Genomic DNA, 11998 nt, shown 5'->3' with positions numbered 1-11998 from the left:
GATATTAGGGCCAGGGATATTAGGGCCAGGGATATTAGGGCCAGGGATATTAGGGCCAGCGATATTAGGGCCAGGGATATTAGGGCCAGGGATATTAGGGCCAGGGATATTAGGGCCAGGGTTATAAGGGCCAGGGATATTAGGGCCAGGGATATTAGGGCAATGGATATTAGGGCCAGGGATATTAGGGCCAGGGATATTAGGGCCAGGGATATTAGGGCCAGGGATTTTAGGGCCAGGGATATTAGGGCCAGGGATATTAGGGCCAGGGATATTAGGGCCAGGGATATTAGGGCCAGGGATATTAGGGCCAGGGATATTAGGGCCAGGGATATTAGGGCCAGGGATATTAGGGTGAGGGATATTATGGCCAGGGATATTAGGGCCAGCAATATTAGGGCCAGGGATATTAGGGCCAGGCATATTATGGCCAGGGATATTAGGGCCAGGGATATTAGGGCAAGGGATATTAGGGCCAGGGATATTAGGGCCAGGGATATTAGGGCCAGGGATATTAGGGCCAGGGATATTAGGGCCAGGGATATTAGGGCCAGGGATATTAGCACCAGGGATATTAGGGCCAGGGATATTAGTGCCAGGGTTATTAGGGCCAGGGATATTAGGGCCAGGGATTTTAGGGCGATGGATATTAGGGCCAGGGATATTAGGGCCAGGGATATAAGGGGCCAGGGATATTAGGGCCAGGGATATTAGGGCCAGGGATATTAGGGCCAGGGATATTAGGGCCAGGGATATTAGGGCCAGGGATTTTAGGGCAAGGGATATTAGGGTCAGGGATATTAGGGCCAGGGATATTAGGGCCAGGGATATTAGGAACAGGGATATTAGAGCCAGGGATATTAGGGCCAGCGATATTAGGGCCAGGGATATTAGGGCCAGGGATATTATGGCCAGGGATATTAGGGCCAGCGATATTAGGGCCAGGGATATTAGGGCCAGGGATATTAGAGCCAGGGATATTACGGCCAGGGATATTAGGGCCAGGGATATTAGGGCCAGCGATATTAGGGCCAGGGATATTAGGGCCAGGGATATTAGGGCCAGGGATATTAGGGTCAGGGATATTAGGGCCAGGGATATTAGGTCCAGGGATATTAGGGCCAGGGATATTAGGGCCAGGGATATTAGGGCCAGGGATATTAGCACCAGGGATATTAGGGCCAGGGATATTAGGGCCAGGGTTATTAGGGCCAGGGATATTAGGGCCAGGGATATTAGGGCGATGGATATTAGGGCCAGGGATATTAGGGCCAGGGATATTAGGGCCAGGGATATTAGGGCCAGGGATATTAGGGCCAGGGATATTAGGGCCAGGGATATTAGGGCCAGGGATATTAGAGCCAGGGATTTTAGGGCAAGGGATATTAGGGCCAGGGATATTAGGGCCAGGGATATTAGGGCCAGGGATATTAGGGCCAGGGATATTAGGGCCAGGGATATTAGGGCCAGGGATATTAGGGCCAGGGATATTAGGGCTAGGGATATTAGGGCCAGGGATATTAGGTCCAGGGATATTAGGGCCAGGGATATTAGGGCCAGGGATATTAGGGCCAGGGATATTAGCGCCTGGGATATTAGGGCCAGGGATATTAGGGCCAGGGTTATTAGGGCCAGGGATATTAGGGCCAGGGATATTAGGGCGATGGATATTAGGGCCAGGGATATTAGGGCCAGGGATATTAGGGCCAGGGATATTAGGGCCAGGGATATTAAGGCCAGGGATATTAGGGCCAGGGATATTAGGGCCAGGGATATTAGAGCCAGGGATATTAGGGCCAGGGATATTAGGGCCAGGGATATTAGGGCCAGGGATATTAGGGCCAGGGATATTAGTGCCAGGGTTATTAGGGCCAGGGATATTAGGGCCAGGGATTTTAGGGCGATGGATATTAGGGCGAGGGATATTAGGGCCAAGGATATTAGGGCCAGGGATATTAGGGCCAGGGATATTAGGGCCAGGGATATTAGGGCCAGGGATATTAGGGCCAGGGATATTAGGGCCAGGGATATTAGGGCCAGGGATTTTAGGGCAAGGGATATTAGGGTCAGGGATATTAGGGCCAGGGATATTAGGGCCAGGGATATTAGGAACAGGTTTATTAGGGCCAGGGATATTAGGGCCAGGGATATTAGGGCCAGGGATATTAGGGCCAGGGATATTATGGCCAGCGATATTAGGGCCAGCGATATTAGGGCCAGGGATATTAGGGCCAGGGATATTAGGGCCAGGGATATTAGAGCCAGGGATATTAGGGCCAGGGATATTAGGGCCAGGGATATTAGGGCCAGGGATATTAGATTAGGGATATTAGGGCCAGGGATATTAGGGCCAGGGATATTAGGGCCAGGGATATTAGGGCCAGCGATATTAGGGCCAGGGATATTAGGGCCAGGGATATTAGGGCAGGGATATTAGGGTCAGGGATATTAGGGCCAGGGATATTAGGTCCAGGGATATTAGGGCCAGGGATATTAGGGCCAGGGATATTAGGGCCAAGGATATTAGCGCCAGGGATATTAGGGCCAGGGATAATAGGGCCAGGGTTATTAGGGCCAGGGATATTAGGGCCAGGGATATTAGGGCGATGGATATTAGGGCCAGGGATATTAGGGCCAGGGATATTAGGGCCAGGGACATTAGGGCCAGGGATTTTAGGGCCAGGGATATTAGGGCCAGGGATATTAGGGCCAGGGATATTAGAGCCAGGGATTTTAGGCCAAGGGATATTAGGGCCAGGGATATTAGGGCCAGGGATATTAGGGCCAGGGATATTAGGGCCAGGGATATTAGGGCCAGGGATATTAGGGCCAGGGATATTATGGCCAGGGATATTAGGGCCAGCGATATTAGGGCCAGGGATATTAGGGCCAGGGATATTAGGGCCAGGGATATTAGAGCCAGGGATATTAGGGCCAGGGATATTAGGGCCAGGGATATTAGGGCCAGGGATATTAGGGCCAGGGATATTAGGGCCAGGGATATTAGGGCCAGGGATTTTAGGGCAAGGGATATTAGGGCCAGGGATATTAGGGCCAGGGATAATAGGGCCAGGGATATTAGGGCCAGGGATATTAGGGCCAGGGATATTAGGGCCAGGGATATTAGGGCCAGGGATATCAGGGCCAGGGATATTAGGGCCAGGGATATTAGGGCCAGGGATATTAGGGCCAGGGATATTAGGGCCAGGGATATTAGGGCCAGGGATATTAGGGCCAGGGATATTAGGTCCAGGGATATTAGGGCCAGGGATTTTAGGGCAAGGGATATTAGGGCCAGGGATATTACAGCCAGGGATATTAGAGCCAGGGATATTAGGGCCAGGGATATTAGGGCCAGGGATATTAGGGCCAGGGATATTAGGGCCAGGGATATTAGGGCCAGGGATATTAGGGCCAGGGATATTAGGGCCGGGGATATTAGGGCCAGGGTTATGAGGGCCAGGGATATTAGGGCCAGGGATATTAGGGCGATGGATATTAGGGCCAGGGATATTAGGGCCAGGGATATTAGGGCCAGGGATATTAGGGCCAGTGATATTAGGGCCAGGGATATTAGGGCCAGGGATATTAGGGCCAGGGATATTAGGGCCAGGGATATTAGGGCCAGGGATGTTAGGGCCAGGGATATTAGGGCCAGGGATATTATGGCCAGGGATATTAGGGCGAGGGATATTATGGCCAGGGATATTAGGGCCAGCAATATTAGGGCCAGGGATATTAGGGCCAGGCATATTATGGCCAGGGATATTAGGGCCAGGGATATTTGGGCAAGGGATATTAGGGCCAGGGATATTAGGGCCATGGATATTAAGGCCAGGGATATTAGGGCCAGGGATATTAGGGCCAGGGATATTAGGGCCAGCGATATTAGGGCCAGGGATATTAGGGCCAGGGATATTAGGGCCAGGGATATTAGGGCCAGGGATATTAGGGCCAGGAATCTTAGGGCCAGGGATATTAGGGCCAGGGATATTAGGACCAGGGATATTAGCGCCAGGGATATTAGGGCCAGGGATATTAGGGCCAGGGATATTAGGGCCAGGGATATTAGGGCCAGGGATATTAGGGCCAGGTATTTTAGGGCAAGGGATATTAGGGTCAGGGATATTAGGGCCAGGGATATTAGGGCCAGGGATATTAGGGCCAGGGATATTAGGGCCAGGGATATTAGGGCCAGGGATATTAGGGCCAGGGATATTATGGCCAGGGATATTAGGGCCAGCGATATTAGGGCCAGGGATATTAGGGCCAGGGATATTAGGGCCAGGGATATTAGAGCCAGGGATATTAGGGCCAGGGATATTAGGGCCAGGGATATTAGGGCCAGGGATATTAGGACCAGGGATATTAGTGCCAGGGATATTAGGGCCAGGGATATTAGGGCCAGGGATATTAGGGCCAGCGATATTAGGGCCAGGGATATTAGGGCCAGGGATATTAGGGCCAGGGATATTAGGGCCAGGGATATTAGGGCCAGGGATATTAGGTCCAGGGATATTAGGGCCAGGGATATTAGGGCCAGGGATATTAGGGCCAGGGATATTAGCGCCAGGGATATTAGGGCCAGGGATATTAGGGCCAGGGTTATTAGGGCCAGGGATATTAGGGCCAGGGATATTAGGGCGATGGATAGTAGGGCCAGGGATATTAAGGCCAGGGATATTATGGCCAGGGATATTAGGGCCAGGGATATTAGGGCCAGGGATATTAGGGCCAGGGATATTAGGGCCAGGGATTTTAGGGCAAGGGATATTAGGGCCAGGGATATTAGGGCCAGGGATATTAGGGCCAGGGATATTAGGGCCAGGGATATTAGGGCCAGGGATATTAGGGCCAGGGATATTAGGGCCAGGGATATTAGGGCCAGGGATATTAGAGCCAGGGATATTAGGGCCAGGGATATTAGGGCCAGGGATATTAGGGCCAGGGATATTAGGGCCAGGGATATTAGGGCCAGGGATATTAGGGCCAGGGATATTAGGGCCAGGGATATCAGGGCCAGGGATATTAGGGCCAGGGATATTAGGGCCAGGGATATTAGGGCCAGGGATATTAGGGCCAGGGATATTAGGGCCAGGGATATTAGGGCCAGGGATATTAGGGCCAGGGATATTAGGGCCAGGGATATTAGGGCCGGGGATATTAGGGCGAGGGATTTTAGGGCAAGGGATATTAGGGCCAGGGATATTAGGGCCAGGGATATTAGGGCCAGGGATATTAGAGCCAGGGATATTAGGGCCAGGGATATTAGGGCCAGGGATATTAGGGCCAGGGATATTAGGGCCAGGGATATCAGGGCCAGGGATATTAGGGCCAGGGATATTAGGGCCAGGGATATTAGGGCCAGGGATATTAGGGCCAGGGATATTAGGGCCAGGGATATTAGGGCCAGGGATATTAGGGCCAGGGAGATTAGGGCCAGCATTATTAGGGCCAGGGATATTAGGGCCAGGGATATTATGGCCAGGGATATTAGGGCCAGGGATATTAGGGCCAGGGATATTAGGGCCAGGGATATTAGGGCCAGGGATATTAGGGCCAGGGATATTAGGGCCAGGGATATTAGGGCCAGGGATATAAAGGCCACGGATATTAGGGCCAGGGATATTAGGGCGAGGGATATTAGGGCCAGGGATATTAGGGCCAGGGATATTAGGGCCAGGGATATTAAGGCCAGGGATATGAGGGCCAGGGATATTAGGGCCAGGCATATTATGGCCAGGGATATTAGGGCCAGGGATATTAGGGCCAGGGATATTAGGGCCAGGGATATTAGGGCCAGGGATATTAGGGCAAGGGATATTAGGGCCAGGGATATTAGGGCCAGGGATATTAGGGCCAGGGATATTAGGTCCAGGGATATTAGGGCCAGGGATATTAGGGCCAGGAATATTAGGGCCAGGGATATTAGGGCCAGTGATATTAGGGCCAGGGATATTATGGCCAGGGATATTAGGGCCAGGGATATTGGGGCCAGCGATATTAGGGCCAGGGATATTAGGGCCAGGGATATTAGGGCCAGGGATATTAGAGCCAGGCATATTAGGGCCAGGGATATTAGGGCCAGGGATATTAGGGCCAGGGATATTAGGGCCAGGGATATTAGGGCCTGGGATATTAGGGCCAGGGATATTAGGGCCAGGGATATTAGGGCCAGGGATATTAGGGCCAGGGATTTTAGGGCCAGGGATATTAGGGGCAAGGATATTAGGGCCACGGATATTAGGGCCAGGGATATTAGGGCTAGGGATATAAGGGCCAGGGATATTAGGGCCAGGCATATTATGCCCAGGGATATTAGGGCCAGGGATATTAGGGCCAGGGATATTAGGGCCAGGGATATTAAGGCCGGGGATATTAGGCCCAGGGATATTAGGGCCAGGGATATTAGGGCCAGCGATGTTAGGGCCAGGGATATTAGGGCCAGGGATATTAGGGCCAGGGATATTAGGTCAGGGATATTAGGGCCAGGGATATTAGGGCCAGGGATATTAGGGCCAGGGATATTAGGGCCAGGGATATTAGGGCCAGGGATATTAGGGCCAGGGATATTAGGGCCAGGGATATTAGGGCCAGGGATATTAGGGCCAGGGATATTAGGGCCAGGGATATTAGGGCCAGGGATATTAAGGCCAGGGATATTAGGGCCAGGGATATTAGGGCCAGGGATATTAGGGCCAGGGATATTAGGGCCAGGGATATTAGGGCCAGGGATATTAGGGCCAGGGATATTAGGGCCAGGGATATTAGGGCCAGGGATATTAGCGCCAGGGATATTAGGGCCAGGGATATTAGGGCCAGGGTTATTAGTGCCAGGGATATTAGGGCCAGGGATATTAGGGCGATGGATATTAGGGCCAGGGATATTAAGGCCAGGGATATTATGGCCAGGGATATTAGGGCCAGGGATATTAGGGCCAGGGATATTAGGGCCAGGGATTTTAGGGCCAGGGATTTTAGGGCCAGGGATATTAGGGCCAGGGATATTAGGGCCAGGGATTTTAGGGCAAGGGATATTAGGGCCAGGGATATTAGGACCAGGGATATTAGGGCCAGGGATATTAGGGCCAGGGATATTAGGGCCAGGGATATTAGGGCCAGGGATATTAGGGCCAGGGATATTAGGGCCAGGGATATCAGGGCCAGGGATATTAGGGCCAGGGATATTAGGGCCAGGGATATTAGGGCCAGGGATATTAGGGCCAGGGATATTAGGGCCAGGGATATTAGGGCCAGGGATATTAGGGCCAGGGATATTAGGGCCGGGGATATTAGGGCCAGGGATATTAGGGCCAGGGATATCAGGGCCAGGGATATTAGGGCCAGGGATATTAGGGCCAGGGATATTAGGGCCAGGGATATTAGGGCCAGGGATATTAGGGCCAGGGATATTAGGGCCAGGGATATTAGGGCCAGGGATATTAGGGCAAGGGATATTAGGGCCAGGGATATTAGGGCCAGGGATATTAGGGCCAGGGATATTAGGTCCAGGGATATTAGGGCCAGGGATATTAGGGCCAGGGATATTAGGGCCAGGGATATTAGGGCCAGTGATATTAGGGCCAGGGATATTAGGGCCAGGGATATTAGGGCCAGGGATATTGGGGCCAGCGATATTAGGGCCAGGGATATTAGGGCCAGGGATATTAGGGCCAGGGATATTAGGGCCAGGGATATTAGGGCCTGGGATATTAGGGCCAGGGATATTAGGGCCAGGGATATTAGGGCCAGGGATATTAGAGCCAGGGATTTTAGGGCCAGGGATATTAGGGGCAAGGATATTAGGGCCACGGATATTAGGGCCAGGGATATTAGGGCTAGGGATATAAGGGCCAGGGATATTAGGGCCAGGCATATTATGCCCAGGGATATTAGGGCCAGGGATATTAGGGCCAGGGATATTAGGGCCAGGGATATTAAGGCCGGGGATATTAGGCCCAGGGATATTAGGGCCAGGGATATTAGGGCCAGCGATGTTAGGGCCAGGGATATTAGGGCCAGGGATATTAGGGCCAGGGATATTAGGGCCAGGGATATTAGGTCAGGGATATTAGGGCCAGGGATTTTAGGGCCAGGGATATTAGGGCCAGGGATATTAGGGCCAGGGATATTAGGGCCAGGGATATTAGGGCCAGGGATATTAGGGCCAGGGATATTAGGGCCAGGGATATTAGAGCCAGGGATATTAGGGCCAGGGATATTAGCGCCAGGGATATTTGGGCCAGGGATATTAGGGCCAGGGTTATTAGTGCCAGGGATATTAGGGCCAGGGATATTAGGGCGATGGATATTAGGGCCAGGGATATTAAGGCCAGGGATATTATGGCCAGGGATATTAGGGCCAGGGATATTAGGGCCAGGGATATTAGGGCCAGGGATATTAGGGCCAGGGATTTTAGGGCCAGGGATATTAGGGCCAGGGATATTAGGGCCAGGGATATTAGGGCCAGGGATATTAGGGCCAGGGATATTAGGGCCAGCGATATTAGGGCCAGGGATATTAGGGCCAGGGATATTAGGGCCAGGGATATTAGAGCCAGGGATATTAGGGCCAGGGATATTAGGGCCAGGGATATTAGGGCCAGGGATATTAGGGCCAGGGATATTAGGGCCAGGGATATTAGGGCCAAGGATATTAGGGCCTGGGATATTAGGGCCAGGGATATTAGGGCCAGTGATATTATGGCCAGGGATTTTAGGGCCAGGGATATTAGGGCCAGGGATTTTAGGGCAAGGGATATTAGGGCCAGGGATATTAGGACCAGGGATATTAGGGCCAGGGATATCAGGGCCAGGGATATTAGGGCCAGGGATATTAAGGCCAGGGATATTAGGGCCAGGGATATTAGGGCCAGGGATATTAGGGCCAGGGATATTAGGGCCAGGGATATTAGGGCCAGGGAGATTAGGGCCAGCGTTATTAGGGCCAGGGATATTAGGGCCAGGGATATTATGGCCAGGGATATTAGGGCCAGGGATATTAGGGCCAGGGATATTAGGGCCAGGGATATTAGGGCCAGGGATATTAGGGCCAGGGATATTAGGGCCAGGGATATTAGGGCCAAGGATATTAGGGCCAGGGATATTAGGGCCAGGGATATTAGGGCCAGGGATATTAGGGCCAGGGATATTAAGGCCACGGATATTAGGGCCAGGGATATTAGGGCGAGGGATATTAGGGCCAGGGATATTAGGGCCAGGGATATTAGGGCCAGGGATATTAGGGCCAGGGATATAAGGGCCAGGGATATTGGGGCCAGGCATATTATGGCCAGGGATATTAGGGCCAGGGATATTAGGGCAAGGGATATTAGGGCCAGGGATATTAGGGCCAGGGATATTAGGGCCAGGGATATTAGGGCCAGGGATATTAGGGCCAGTGATATTAGGGCCAGGGATATTAGGGCCAGGGATATTAGGGCCAGGGATATTAGGGCCAGCGATATTAGGGCCAGGGATATTAGGGCCAGTGATATTAGGGCCAGGGATATTAGAGCCAGGCATATTAGGGCCAGGGATATTAGGGCCAGGGATATTAGGGTCAGGGATATTATGGCCAGGGATTTTAGGGCCAGGGATATTAGAGCCAGGCATATTAGGGCCAGGGATATTAGGGCCAGGGATATTAGGGCCAGGGATATTATGGCCAGGGATTTTAGGGCCAGGGATATTAGGGGCAAGGATATTAGGGCCAGGGATATTAGGGCCAGGGATATTAGGGCCAGGGATATTAGGGCCAGGGATTTTAGGGCCAGGGATATTAGGGGCAAGGATATTAGGGCCAGGGATATTAGGGCCAGGGATATTAGGGCCAGGGATATAAGGGCCAGGGATATTAGGTCCAGGGATATTAGGGCCAGGGATATAAGGGCCAGGGATATTAGGTCCAGGGATATTAGGGCCAGGGATATTAGGGCCAGGGATATTAGGGCCAGGGATTTTAGGGCCAGGGATATTAGGGCCAGGGATATTAGGGCCAGGGATTTTAGGGCAAGGGATATTAGGGCCAGGGATATTAGGACCAGGGATATTAGGGCCAGGGATATTAGGGCCAGGGATATTAGGGCCAGGGATATTAGGGCCAGGGATATTAGGGCCAGGGATATTAGGGCCAGGGATATCAGTGCCAGGGATATTAGGGCCAGGGATATTAGGGCCAGGGATATTAGGGCCAGGGATATTAGGGCCAGGGATATTAGGGCCAGGGATATTAGGGCCAGGGATATTAGGGCCAGGGATATTAGGGCCGGGGATATTAGGGCCAGGGATATTAGGGCCAGGGATATCAGGGCCAGGGATATTAGGGCCAGGGATATTAGGGCCAGGGATATTAGGGCCAGGGATATTAGGGCCAGGGATATTAGGGCCAGGGATATTAGGGCCAGGGATATTAGGGCCAGGGAGATTAGGTCCAGCGTTATTAGGGCCAGGGATATTAGGGCCAGGGATATTATGGCCAGGGATATTAGGGCCAGGGATATTAGGGCCAGGGATATTAGGGCCAGGGATATTAGGGCCAGGGATATTAGGGCCAGGGATATTAGGGCCAGGGATATTAGGGCCGGGGATATTAGGGCCAGGGATATTAGGGCCAGGGATATCAGGGCCAGGGATATTAGGGCCAGGGATATTAAGGCCAGGGATATTAGGGCCAGGGATATTAGGGCCAGGGATATTAGGGCCAGCGATATTAGGGCCAGGGATATTAGGGCCAGGGAGATTAGGGCCAGCGTTATTAGGGCCAGGGATATTAGGGCCAGGGATATTATGGCCAGGGATATTAGGGCCAGGGATATTAGGGCCAGGGATATTAGGGCCAGGGATATTAGGGCCAGGGATATTAGGGCCAGGGATATTAGGGCCAGGGATATTAGGGCCAGGGATATTAGGGCCAGGGATATTAGGGCCAGGGATATTAGGGCCAGGGATATTAAGGCCACGGATATTAGGGCCAGGGATATTAGGGCGAGGGATATTAGGGCCAGGGATATTAGGGCCAGGGATATTAGGGCCAGGGATATTAGGGCCAGGGATATAAGGGCCAGGGATATTGGGGCCAGGCATATTATGGCCAGGGATATTAGGGCCAGGGATATTAGGGCAAGGGATATTAGGGCCAGGGATATTAGGGCCAGGGATATTAGGGCCAGGGATATTAGGGCCAGGGATATTAGGGCCAGTGATATTAGGGCCAGGGATATTAGGGCCAGGGATATTAGGGCCAGGGATATTAGGGCCAGCGATATTAGGGCCAGGGATATTAGGGCCAGTGATATTAGGGCCAGGGATATTAGAGCCAGGCATATTAGGGCCAGGGATATTAGGGCCAGGGATATTAGGGCCAGGGATATTATGGCCAGGGATTTTAGGGCCAGGGATATTAGAGCCAGGCATATTAGGGCCAGGGATATTAGGGCCAGGGATATTAGGGCCAGGGATATTATGGCCAGGGATTTTAGGGCCAGGGATATTAGGGGCAAGGATATTAGGGCCAGGGATATTAGGGCCAGGGATATTAGGGCCAGGGATATTAGGGCCAGGGATTTTAGGGCCAGGGATATTAGGGGCAAGGATATTAGGGCCAGGGATATTAGGGCCAGGGATATTAGGGCCAGGGATATAAGGGCCAGGGATATTAGGTCCAGGGATATTAGGGCCAGGGATATTAGGGCCAGGGATATTAGGGCCAGGGATATAAGGACCAGGGATATTAGGTCCAGGGATATTAGGGCCAGGGATATTAGGGCCAGGGATATTAGGGCCAGGGATTTTAGGGCCAGGGATATTAGGGCCAGGGATATTAGGGCCAGGGATTTTAGGGCAAGGGATATTAGGGCCAGGGATATTAGGACCAGGGATATTAGGGCCAGGGATATTAGGGCCAGGGATATTAGGGCCAGGGATATTAGGGCCAGGGATATTAGGGCCAGGGATATTAGGGCCAGGGATATCAGTGCCAGGGATATTAGGGCCAGGG

This window comes from Petromyzon marinus, unplaced genomic scaffold (assembly GCF_048934315.1).
Source record: "Petromyzon marinus isolate PM22_M1 ecotype Great Lakes invasive population unplaced genomic scaffold, UKy_Petmar_22M1.pri1.0 PM_G_Scaffold_2, whole genome shotgun sequence".
Lineage (NCBI taxonomy): Eukaryota > Metazoa > Chordata > Hyperoartia > Petromyzontiformes > Petromyzontidae > Petromyzon > Petromyzon marinus.
This window is presented reverse-complemented; position numbering follows the sequence as displayed.